The sequence below is a fragment of the Quercus suber genome, unplaced genomic scaffold (genome assembly GCF_002906115.3).
Source record: "Quercus suber isolate HL8 unplaced genomic scaffold, Cork oak 2.0 scaffold_115, whole genome shotgun sequence".
Classification (NCBI taxonomy): domain Eukaryota; kingdom Viridiplantae; phylum Streptophyta; class Magnoliopsida; order Fagales; family Fagaceae; genus Quercus; species Quercus suber.
In genome coordinates, this window is record NW_027069580.1 from 745284 (window position 1) to 756867 (window position 11584).

Genomic DNA, 11584 nt, shown 5'->3' on the forward strand with positions numbered 1-11584 from the left:
TTTCTCTCTCTCTCTCTCTCTCTCTCTCTCTCTCTCTCTCTCTCTCTCTCTCTCTCTCTCAATTTTTTTTACTATTTTTTGCTAGATTTTTCTATCCTACATTTCTACTTTAGGTTGATTAATTTTTGTATTTTTTAGAACTCTAGTTTGGGTTGATGTGGTTTAGTTTTGTGTTTTTAAATTATTATATTTTTTCTTTTATTTGATTTCATAGATGTTATCTTATTGCATTATAAAGATAGTATATACAAATATAATGTTAGTCTATACATAGCATGACTTAGATAATTTGGTATTTATTACTATATATTTTATTTTTACTCTTTTTCTTCTCATCTTATTTACTATAAATTTGTTATTATCTCTCATATTCTCTCCTGAAAATAATTATTACTATATATGTATTAATTTTAATAATTTGTTTCAATAAAATTGCACTTGAAACAATTGCACTTTGTCCTCCTCAACAATATTACTGATCCTTTTTAAAGGCTATAAGAAAAACTTTATTGATCTAAAATTTAAAATAAATTTAACAAGCTCAAAAAAATAGCATAACAACAAAATTTATTAATAGCAAACTTAATCCCAAACAACACCCTCAAACAAACCCATGACAGATACACACACAAAAAGAGAGAAAAATAGTCTAAAAATAATGAGGCACCCAACACGCAAGACACTAAAATAAATAAATAAATAAATAAATAAAAAGTGAGACCTTGGACTAGGGGCAGGAAAAGGGAGGCGTTGGGCCTAGGCAAGTGGGCAACTCCAGCACAACACAGTCGTAGCAGTAAATAGACCAACACTATGCCACCACCAGTCCACTATCCTCAAATTTGGTATTATTTCCTTTTTTTTATTGGAATATCTTATCTCTCTCATAAATCTCTATTGCCAAAAATTGCTAAACTTTGTTGGTTGATTAGCTTGATTTGATAATTTAAGTTATGAAGAAAATAGAAAGACAGGCAGAGATGAGAGAATTATCTCCACAAATTACACTCACCAAAAATAGAAGAGAGAGAGAGAGAGAGAGAGAGAGAGGCAGAATGCTCAATCTCTCTATCTTTCTCTCTTTAATAAATTTAAAGAGAGAAAGAGATTATTTGCAACTTTGAAATTTATTGGTTAGTTGTTGAGTGCTTGTGTGCATAGTGCTGGCGTGTTGTGTGTAATGATTTGTAGATTATTGAATATTTAATGAGAGGATAAATTCAAATTATATTTATTTTTAGATTATGAAAAAGTCAACAACAAATATTTGATTTTTTCAAAAAGAAAAGATTCAAATGATTTCAAAGATTCAAAAGACGCCGAGTTTCCTTTTCTAAATAATTGCATTGTAATGTATTTAAAATAATAATAATGATTTGTGTATTTGTCTTTGTTAATGGTTTGTCAATACTAAATGAATGCTTATTTGAAGTTTCATAATTTTTTTTTTGGTTTATACTTATGCCCCTCTAACTCCAAGTCCTAGCTCCATCCTTACCCCATCTCCATGCAAACCATCAAAGCCCAGCCCGAATGAAGTACCCCTTCACGTTTACTCCCTTTCTACACTCAAAAAAGTTAGAAAATTTTCTTGACCTTGTTTATCATCTAACTCTATGGGAATAGTATCATCTCGATTATCTGGATATCCTGTTGCAAGTTGCAAGGCATAACTTGGTCATTTCCAAAGAAGAGGAGAAAAAAAATATACTTTGAACTTAAACCAACCCACCAACTATTCTCAGTACGCAACATAGAATTTGATATTATGGTACTCTTGCTTCATATAAATCAATGCATCCCTTAATCCTTGTGGATAGACATAAATTTGACTGCAACCTAGTGTCTGGATTAACAATGAAATAATATGTTTTTAGGGTAAGTATTTGATTTAAATCTATTTTAACATGTCAATTTAAAAGAAAATGATCTTCCCAGATCCCCAATAAGTACCCTATTTCTATACTGTGACAAATACGACAAACAGTAAAGATGGATTAGATAATCCTAGCCATTAAATAAGATCTAATTCTGAAAGTTCAATTAGTGTGAAAAACACTAATGAATGTTTAGACCCCCAACTTCAAATTTAACCAATACAAGCTTACACCCAAACAATAGATGTGCTGAATAATAGGTACAAGCAAAAACCCAAACAAATAAAAAAACTCTACACCATAATTAATCACAACATAGCAACACTTAAAAGGCAAGAGTAAGGGTTAGAGAGATGCAAATACAAAGATAACACTGGCACGTATTATCGAAGAGGAAATTGAAGAACTCGGCAAAAAACCTCTCTACTATCCTCCAAGCGGTAAAATGATCTAATAGAGAATAAAGTTAGAGTACACGAATAACAAAAGACCCTCTAAGCCTAGTCTACCCAATGTATATGAGCCCTCCAAGCTCCTGCTACCAACTAGTGAAGCCTAACCGTGTCTTCTCTAACTTTTCAAATCCCGCAATAAGCCCATTGCTTCAACCAAGTGAATTGGTCATCTCTGAACTGCTTCCCAAGCACCAAAAAACATTCTCACTTATATGGGTATGGTGAGATAAGGATTTGACACATGAACCTCTCAAGGATATGTCAATGGAGAGGGTGAAAGTAGAGAAATTTGGAGAACCAAATGTCTAAAATTGTGGATGAGTCAATCTTGGTTTTCTCTAGGGTTTCTCTCTTAGAATTCTAACTGGAAGTTCTCTATATTTCGTGAGTATAAGGGTATTTGATAGGCCAAGAATGTATTAACCCCTTGATGAATTAACAAATTAATTAACCAAGTTAATTAATTAATTCAATTAGCATGCAATACGCATGGTAGCACAAACAAATCACCAAATAACTAAATGCAGCAAAAAATAAATTGACACAATGATTTGTTTATAAATGGGGAAAACCTATATAGCAAAAACTCCACCGAGTGATTTTAAGATCACCACTCCCGAGAATTCACTATTATCACAATAAGTGGTTACAAGTAAAGGAATCCCAATACCTTACCCCAATACCCAATTGGACTTTAGTAACAATCTCTCCTTTTAATGCACGGCTCCTAATACGTGACTAACCAATTAGATGCACGCATCCCAGTACGCGACTTACTCACCAACTTAAGAAAGATGTTGGCTGCAAAGTTCTTCAGTTCATCACACAATGAAAATCACGAAGTTCCTTGATTACAAAACCCAACGGTGTACAAACACAGCAGCTTTTTCAAGAGAAAGATGAACTATGGTAAATTCTGTCTTCGGTCATAATTTGAATGAACACAACTTTGCTTCACACTTTCGCAACCTTTAACAGTCTTTAAAACAATCCTTATATATGTTTAGGGTTGTGAGAAAAGAAAGCCCAAACATGTACTCATGGATTGAAGTGAAATCAGCTCTAAAAAACTGATTTTTATAAACCTCAATCGATAGCTTATCTGTCGAGAAGCTATCGAGCATCGGGCTTCAGCAGCCTTTTAAACCTTGATAGATACTAGCTATCGAACTTTAAAATCCAAAACTTCTTCACTTGTTTCTTGGACAGACTTGCATGATTTTAACACTTAAACTTGAAACCTTGTTCCTTGAATCTTTAAACACATCCTAGATCTACCCAATTATAAGTAAAGTGCGTTTTGTCAAAGGATTAGCCAATTTAATATTGACATATATTCCTAACATGATTCACATATGTCCTAACAGTATTTATAGTAGGGATGGAAATTTTTACCCGACCCGCGGGTACCTGGCCCAGCTCGACCCTACTGGGCTGGGTTTTACTCGGTCCGATAAAGAATAGGGTCGGGTTGGGTTTTTAAAATAATAAAAAATAATAAATAAATAAAACTCGAACCTGGTCCGGGTCAGGTCTAGATTTTTGTAAAAACTCGGCCCGGACCCGAACCCGACCTGACCCGGTTATATATAATATATAATATATAATTCCTACAATACCCTCATATATATATATATATATATTGTTATAAACCCTAAAATTTCTATTCCTCATCCTCATTTCATTTCAGCCCACACAGCTCGCCTCTCTCATCTCTATTCTCTTCAGTCTCACACTCTCACTCATTCTCTCACTCACAAATCACAATCTCACCTTCGGCCAACTACCCAACCTCTCACTGCCAGTCTAACTCTTGTCGTCACCCCAAGCCTTCACCTCCATCCCAAGCTCTGTTGTGTCACCAGTCATCGCCGGTCTCGGTTTGTTCTGTTTGGGTTCATTACGGTTTGGGACCTTTGGGATCGTTAGGGAGTTTGGGTTCTTTTTTTTTTTCTTTTAAGAATCTAGTTTGGGTTTGTGATTTCTATGTTAGGATTTGTGTTTGTGATTTTGAAAGGGAAAATAAAAAATTTGAAATTTTTGTGTTTGTTTTTGGGTTTTTAGTTGCTACTCTGTTCTGACTGAAGAATATGATCTGGGGTTTTTGATCTAGGTTAATGAACATGATCTTGGCGTCTTGGGGATTTTTTTTTTTTTTTAGGGGGGGGGGAGGGGGTTGAGTATAACGAAAACAATTTTAAGAAAAACAACTAAGGGACAATTCAAATTAAAATATCAAAATCAATCAAGAGAACAAATCTTGGTCTAAGTCAACACCCACCATCGGAATATTATAACTGATCATCGATGCAAGCATATATCAATTCACAGTTTGAATATTCACCGTTGGAACTATTTTCCTATTTCTCCTTAGTCGCAGTTAATTAGAAAACAAGCAATCTAATAAATCCTAATTACTAAACAACCCAAGACAAGCACTAAAGGTTTAATCTAGTAGTAGCCTTAAGAATTAGAGAGATCGATGAAACTAAACAACACAAGCACAAGCAGTTGTATTTAATTTAGTCGAGTGTTCTTCCTAAGATCTGATAATTTCTGACGTAGCAAATCATTAAATCTTAGTTGCTTCACAAATTAGAGAGATCAAACAATTATGGATTTGATATCTAACCTAGCAGTAGATTGTAATGAATAATAAACTAGTAGGTCTCCTAGTAATTAAACGAGACAATCATGAAAATAGGCACAGAAGAACATCCAATATTCAAAGCATAAATTGAACAATAAAAACAAATTAGACCTTACAGTTTTATTGATTTCGAGGTTTCAGTTTCCTTCGATCAAGTATAAAAGTTTAGCCACGCAGGGCCATGATGAAAACTCAAAGGAGAAGTTACAGATGAGGGGGGAGAGAGGTGTGTGTGTCCAATCTGATTTCTCCTCCCCTCTTTTACATGTTATTTCCCTCCTTCCCAAGCCTACAAAATCTCCTAAAAATATTCTAAATAGTAATATCCAAATCTAACTAATTAAGGAAAATATTAAAAATAAAACAAAGTCCTAATATACCTAGGAAAGCGGTGTTTTTCAACAGGAATTTTCATGCACCCGATCTAGAAGCTTCTGAAAATAAACCGCATCAGGTATTAGAATTTCAGGTAAAGGAACATTCTAGAACATCAGCAGTGCAGGTGCAACAACTTCAAGCCTAATTTCGACCTTGATGCAGCCAGTATCTCTCAAAACTCAAATGAAAGTTGTAGAGCTTTTCCTTGGCATTCCATAGAATCTTGAATCATCCCAATCGGAGCTCTAATGAGAGAGTTATGCCTAGATTACGAAGCAATGTCGAAACTGTCCAAAATCGCCCAATTAGCTACGTTTTGCACTTAATGCCTCAATTTGCATCGTAAATCAAAATATAATAATAATGAGTACATTTAGGCACCAAATAAGTATAAAAGACTAAACATTATGGGAGAAAAATATGACAATTTGCATTCTCATCACTCAACTTGTACTTGATAATGTGCTTGAACAACTTTCTCAAATCCACCAAATGATCCTTGGCCGTGTGGGATTTGGCAATCATGTCATCTACGTAGACTTCAATCTCTTTGTGCATCATATCATGGAACAAGGTTACCATGGCTCGCTAATAGGTATCTCCTGCGTTCTTTAAGCCAAAGGGCATAACATCATATGCATAGGTTCCCCAATGAGTGGTGAATGTTGTCTTGGATTTGTCTTCCTCGACCATCTTGATCTGGTTATAACCTAAGAATCCGTCCATGAAGGAGAAGAACCTGTTGGTAGCGGTATTATCTATCGATATGTGGCAATGGGAAGTTATCCTTGGGGCTGGCCCAGTTTAAATCCCTGTAATCAATGCACATGCGCACTTTCCCATCTTTCATAGGCATGGGAACAATGTTGGCGACCTAATCTGAGTAGGCTATTACAGTAAGAAAATTGGCTTTCAACTACTTTTCTACTTCTTTTTTTATCTTCAAAATGATCTCAGATTTCATTCTTTGAAGGGCTTGCTGTACCAGAAGGCATTCAAGTTTAACTGGAATTCTATGCACAACAATCTTAGTATCTCACCTTGGCATATCTTGGTAGGACCAACCAAAGATCTCTCTGAATTCCTTGAGTAGCGCTATTAGCTCGTGCTCTATGTCTTTAGGAAAGTTTACCCCAATCTTGACAGGTTTTTCATTCTCGCCTTCGTCGGCAAGGTTAACCACTTCTGTCTCTTCTATGTTGGGCTGGGACCCTTCTTTCTCTCTGTTTAAAGCTTCCAAAATATCATGAGGCAAACTTGGAATTTTCTCTATTCCTTCAATATCATGTTCCAACTCTATTGTCTCATTCATGTCATTAATATCCTCATTATGGCAACAGGGTGATGTACCTGCTTGGGAATTAGAATAGATACTATAGAACAGAACATATACAAGGAAACATAAGACAATTTACCCACACATATTATAGGAAAGCAATTAAAGAGATAAATGCAAGGATTTCTTGAATAATACACCAGATAATTTCATTAATGGATTATGGATAGGGAGAGAACAAAGTTCATGCCTGATAATGATAAAAGGGAAACACACATTTTTTTGGAAAAATAAACTGGGGCAATGCAAACAAGAAAATGCAAGAAATAGGAAATAAACATGCAAAAGAAACTAGATACGCTATTCCAACTCTTTCAGGCAATTAGAGGACCTAACCACATGATAATTGAATACTCCTTACTCAGCCAATGCAACCATAAAGTAGGGCTTGGCAATCCAATGGCCTATTGTCTCGCCTAGCACATAGGGCCTAATGGTAGAAGTCAAATCATCCCTTGAGGAAATGATGGCATTCATTAAGAATTCTTTTGGAAAAAGACGGATGAGACAAGTCAAATCTGATTCCTCCTCGCATGATTCTTGTGCCACTTCTAATCTAATGACCTTGGCTGGAGCCGAAAAAGTGACCCTGATGTGGGGAATAGACATCCCTTGGCCAATGTACTTCCTTTTCATCGTTGGAGGGATTGTAGCCCAGACCAAAACGTCCTTTGTTATCTAGGAGTTCAACCAAAGAAGCCTTCCCATGTCCTACAGCACCGAGGCCTTGGCCTAACTGATAGCCAAATTTGAGCATCTCTTAGGCAGCCATTAGAGTAGTGGAGGGCCATGCTGACTCAAGTTTTGAAACTCTGGAAATCATGGAGACTAGCTCAAAACTGTGAAAAATTTCCTCCAGAAAGGCATTGGCGCCAATGTAGGGGACAAAAGTCTCCTTGAAGAAAGTCAGGGGTTCCTCAGCCATAATAGTGACCATCAGATCCTCAAATGGGAACTTGAGTCTTTGATAAAGGGTAGAAGTGACTACGTCCGTGGCATGTAGCCAAAGCCTCCCCAGGAGCATATTATAAGGGGAATCCACCTTGATGACTTGGAAGTTGACCATGAAAAACATAGGGCCAACTCCAATGGCTAACTCAATTTTGCCTTGCACCTCCCAAAGAGTGCCATCAAAAGCTCTAATGATCATGGTGGTAGGGCGGATAAGAGAGGTATCCACATTCAAATGCTCTAAAATGGGCATCGGGCAAATATTCAAGGTTGACCCATTGTTAATGTGTACTCTGGCAATGACCATATCTTCACACTTTACTATAACTAGTCGCTAACCTGTGTGATGAACGGGAAAGTTTTTAGTAACTATAAGATTTTAGCAAAACAAATGCTTTAAAATTTGAAAATCTTAAAGAATTTACATTAGCACTCGTCAATTTGTTTACAAAGCCAATGCTAAATAGATTTACAAATTGTATTCTCATATCCTTTGTCATTTGCAAGGTGACAGGACTCTTTTCATTACAGTTTGCATCCTTCTACCCTTCAAAAGTTTTAAGAAGTGTCATGTGGTCACTGCATAAGAATGTGTATAAGGTTATACAAAATTTTGTCATTATAATCTACATCGTAAAGCTAATATCCATTCCAAAAATGTGTAACCAATGTTATATATTAGAGTGTTGTAAAGGGTGGAAAGTAGAGCAAACATTTTCTTACAACCACAACCATATGGCTTGGAGTTTTAACCATTATTCTAAGGAACCTAACAATATCAATAACCCAAAAAGTATTGTTGTGATACATTTACTTTAGGAAAAATAAATTCGAGCAATCAAAATCAAACAAATCTATCTTAAAACTACAATTTCAGACACAATCACACAAACCCGCAATGAAATTCTATTTAAATTGTCTATCGGTTTCATCGAACTATTTGATCAACAAGCATACAAACAACACTTAGTGTAAGTAAAGCCAACAAAAGTCACCAAAAAAGGAAAACCATCTCGCTAGAAACATCACAGAGACCAATAAATTAGACAAAAATATAAAATTAAACAAACTCATATACAAACGCGTATCTATGAAAAACTAAAAAATATATAACAAATTTTCTTCTATCTTCATTTAATAAAGAAAAATGATAACAAACTGTTATTCTAAATTTCATAAATTGCACTTATATCCTTTTTTATAAGCAAGCAAAAAATGCATAGCTCAAGTTGTAATAACAAAATTGGAAAATTCTTAATGGAAGAAGGTAAGCTATCTATGAATTCAGCCGTAGATATAAGAGGCATATGAAAGCTACAATAACACCAATCAATCAATTATCCAACCTAGCACACACTATCCATAAGTTGATCGTTGGCACCTATTTTGGAGCCCATGTTATTGCAACAACAAAAGCACAGAAAAACCTCTCTATCTAACAAATCAAAAAACTCTACGAAAAAGTACCAATTTAATAAGATATTACCAACTTTGCTTTGAAAGAAGATCACAAAGACATCACAATAAAGAATGAGATGGAATATACTCCTTTAGTACTACCATGCTTCCAATCAGCTAGTCTTCTTTTCCACTCTTCCAACTACAAAATCCAATGCTAACTTTGCATTGAGAGGAGCTTATAATAATAATAATAATAATAATAATAATAAAGCAAAAAATAAAAATGAAACTATTCGTCCTTTTCATCTAGTATGTAACTTGATAGATGGTCTCATACACTTTTTGCACATAGATTCTTTAAATTGTATATCAAAATAGAAGGAAGAAATTACATGTAAAAGCCAATTCAATAGAAAGATCTATCACACACAGTGATCAATAGTTTACAATCAAAAGCCCTGTAATGTATCTATCGTATAGTGTAATCATAGAAATATGTGCTTATCTAAGAATATTTCCATAACATACTTACCCTTATTTGAATTTCAAGAGGAGTGTGATCTTTTTGCCACTCAATTATTCAACTACATAAAAAATGATAATCATAATAGCAAAATGTTTTAGCATAGTCCATCTCTCATTTCATCCCTAGTCCATCTTTTTGCATCCCTAGTCCATCTCTCATTTCTGACCAATTTTTTTAGCATAGTCCAATTCAAAATGTTTTTCTTCTTCTATTATTTTTATTTTATAAGAACTCCAATTTTCACTACAGTCCAATTAAACTGTAATTAACTCCGAGATCATACGTTAACTACAAAATTGGTTACACAAATACAAAATTTGTATTTAAAGCAATGCAAAAGGCAATTCAAGTCAAATGAAATAGTCAAGACTAACACAGTAAGAGTCCAGAGCAATTAAAGATGCAATTTAAAAGCTATAAATATAGTACCTAATCTTATTCAGATAATAAGGAAGTTAAAGCATGAAGCTGGTGGTTTATAATCTATACAAAATTATAATAAACCAAGCGGGCCTTGGCAAATCTCTCACGAATTAGAATGACATACCTTAGATCTTTAGAACTCAAGCATTACATAATACATTACACACACACACACATATATAAACAGTAAAGGGATTCATACTTTGATCTCAATCAATTATTATTTAATACTACATCAATTTGATGGGATCCTAAAGTAGGAAGCAATTTGACACCCATTTATTTTAGAACTTCAAAAGCTATTTAGGTAGCTTCCCCAGTGAATTAGGCTGCAATGAACTACACAAACTGGCCTTGATACCAATTGTGCTTTCAGTGTTAGATGCTCAGGTTTTTTGTTGTCTTTCTCTTCAATCTTTTCCTCCATTTGAATCTAAATAAAAGTGAATGGAATAACAAAAATTAAGAATGAAATCTGTTGCTGCTTGGTATTCATTGAAATCTGCTGTTTTAAATCTGTTGCTCAAATGTACAATGAATTATAAATTGAATAGCTGTGAATTGGTTTGGAGATAGTATTGAACAGCTGTAAAATAAAGTGATATAATGCTCTACAAAAATTTCACAAGCAAATACGAAATGGTAAGTAAATAAAGGCTAAAACCAAATATTTTATGAATATTTTTCCTTCTTTCTCTCCCTACGGTTTTCTTTGTATTCTCCTTTTCATCTCACACTGGCTAATAGGTGAATGTCAAAATCCTAGTTGATACCAAAGTACATGTTTAATATTGTTAAAACGATATAGTTCACAAATATAAAAAAATCCTAAAAAATCAAAGAATTAATCCCACAATTCAAATAACTGTAAATTGTAAATCATCTTAAAGATAAAATACAAAATAATAATAATAATAATAACAATAATAATTGTATGGACACGTTTTACAACCCAAGCCCAAGATGTATGGGATCTTGGCCCAGTGAGCTAAGTACAATAAATTTGTAGAGAGTGGGTTAGAGAACTAGGCCCTAATGAATTTGACAACAGCTAATGTGAATTCAAAAGATGATCAAGCAAGAACAAAGGAAATAGAGCTGGATCTCTTCACTATCTGAGGAGATATTTTTTATATACAATTTAGACTGCTACAGTATTCTTTCTCTGTTTTTCCGATCCCCTTTCTTTCAGGGGCCACTTACATTATATATCTCCTTCCTGATGATCTTGGCCCTCCATTTGTCAATTGTCCAAGCCATTGCTCGAATGCTCGTACCATCAAACACCCCTTCTGGCTCTCTGTGAGTTGCGGTAGCCAAGGAAACACTATTCAGGGGTCTTCTCCACATAAATGCAGCCAGAAAATTAGCTGCAGTGTATTTAATATGGAGGTAACAACTTTTCCTTAGATATTTTTGGGTCCCCTTCGTTCTCGTGTGTTCATGAGGCATGCTTCTAACACCGGAGCTTCTATGGAGGTCATTTTCATCGTTGGAATACCTATCTGAGCTATATCTGTCATGGCCGAGGAGGAATTCGTCCTCAAACCGCCTTCTACTCCTTTCTTACTCACAAGACTCTAAATT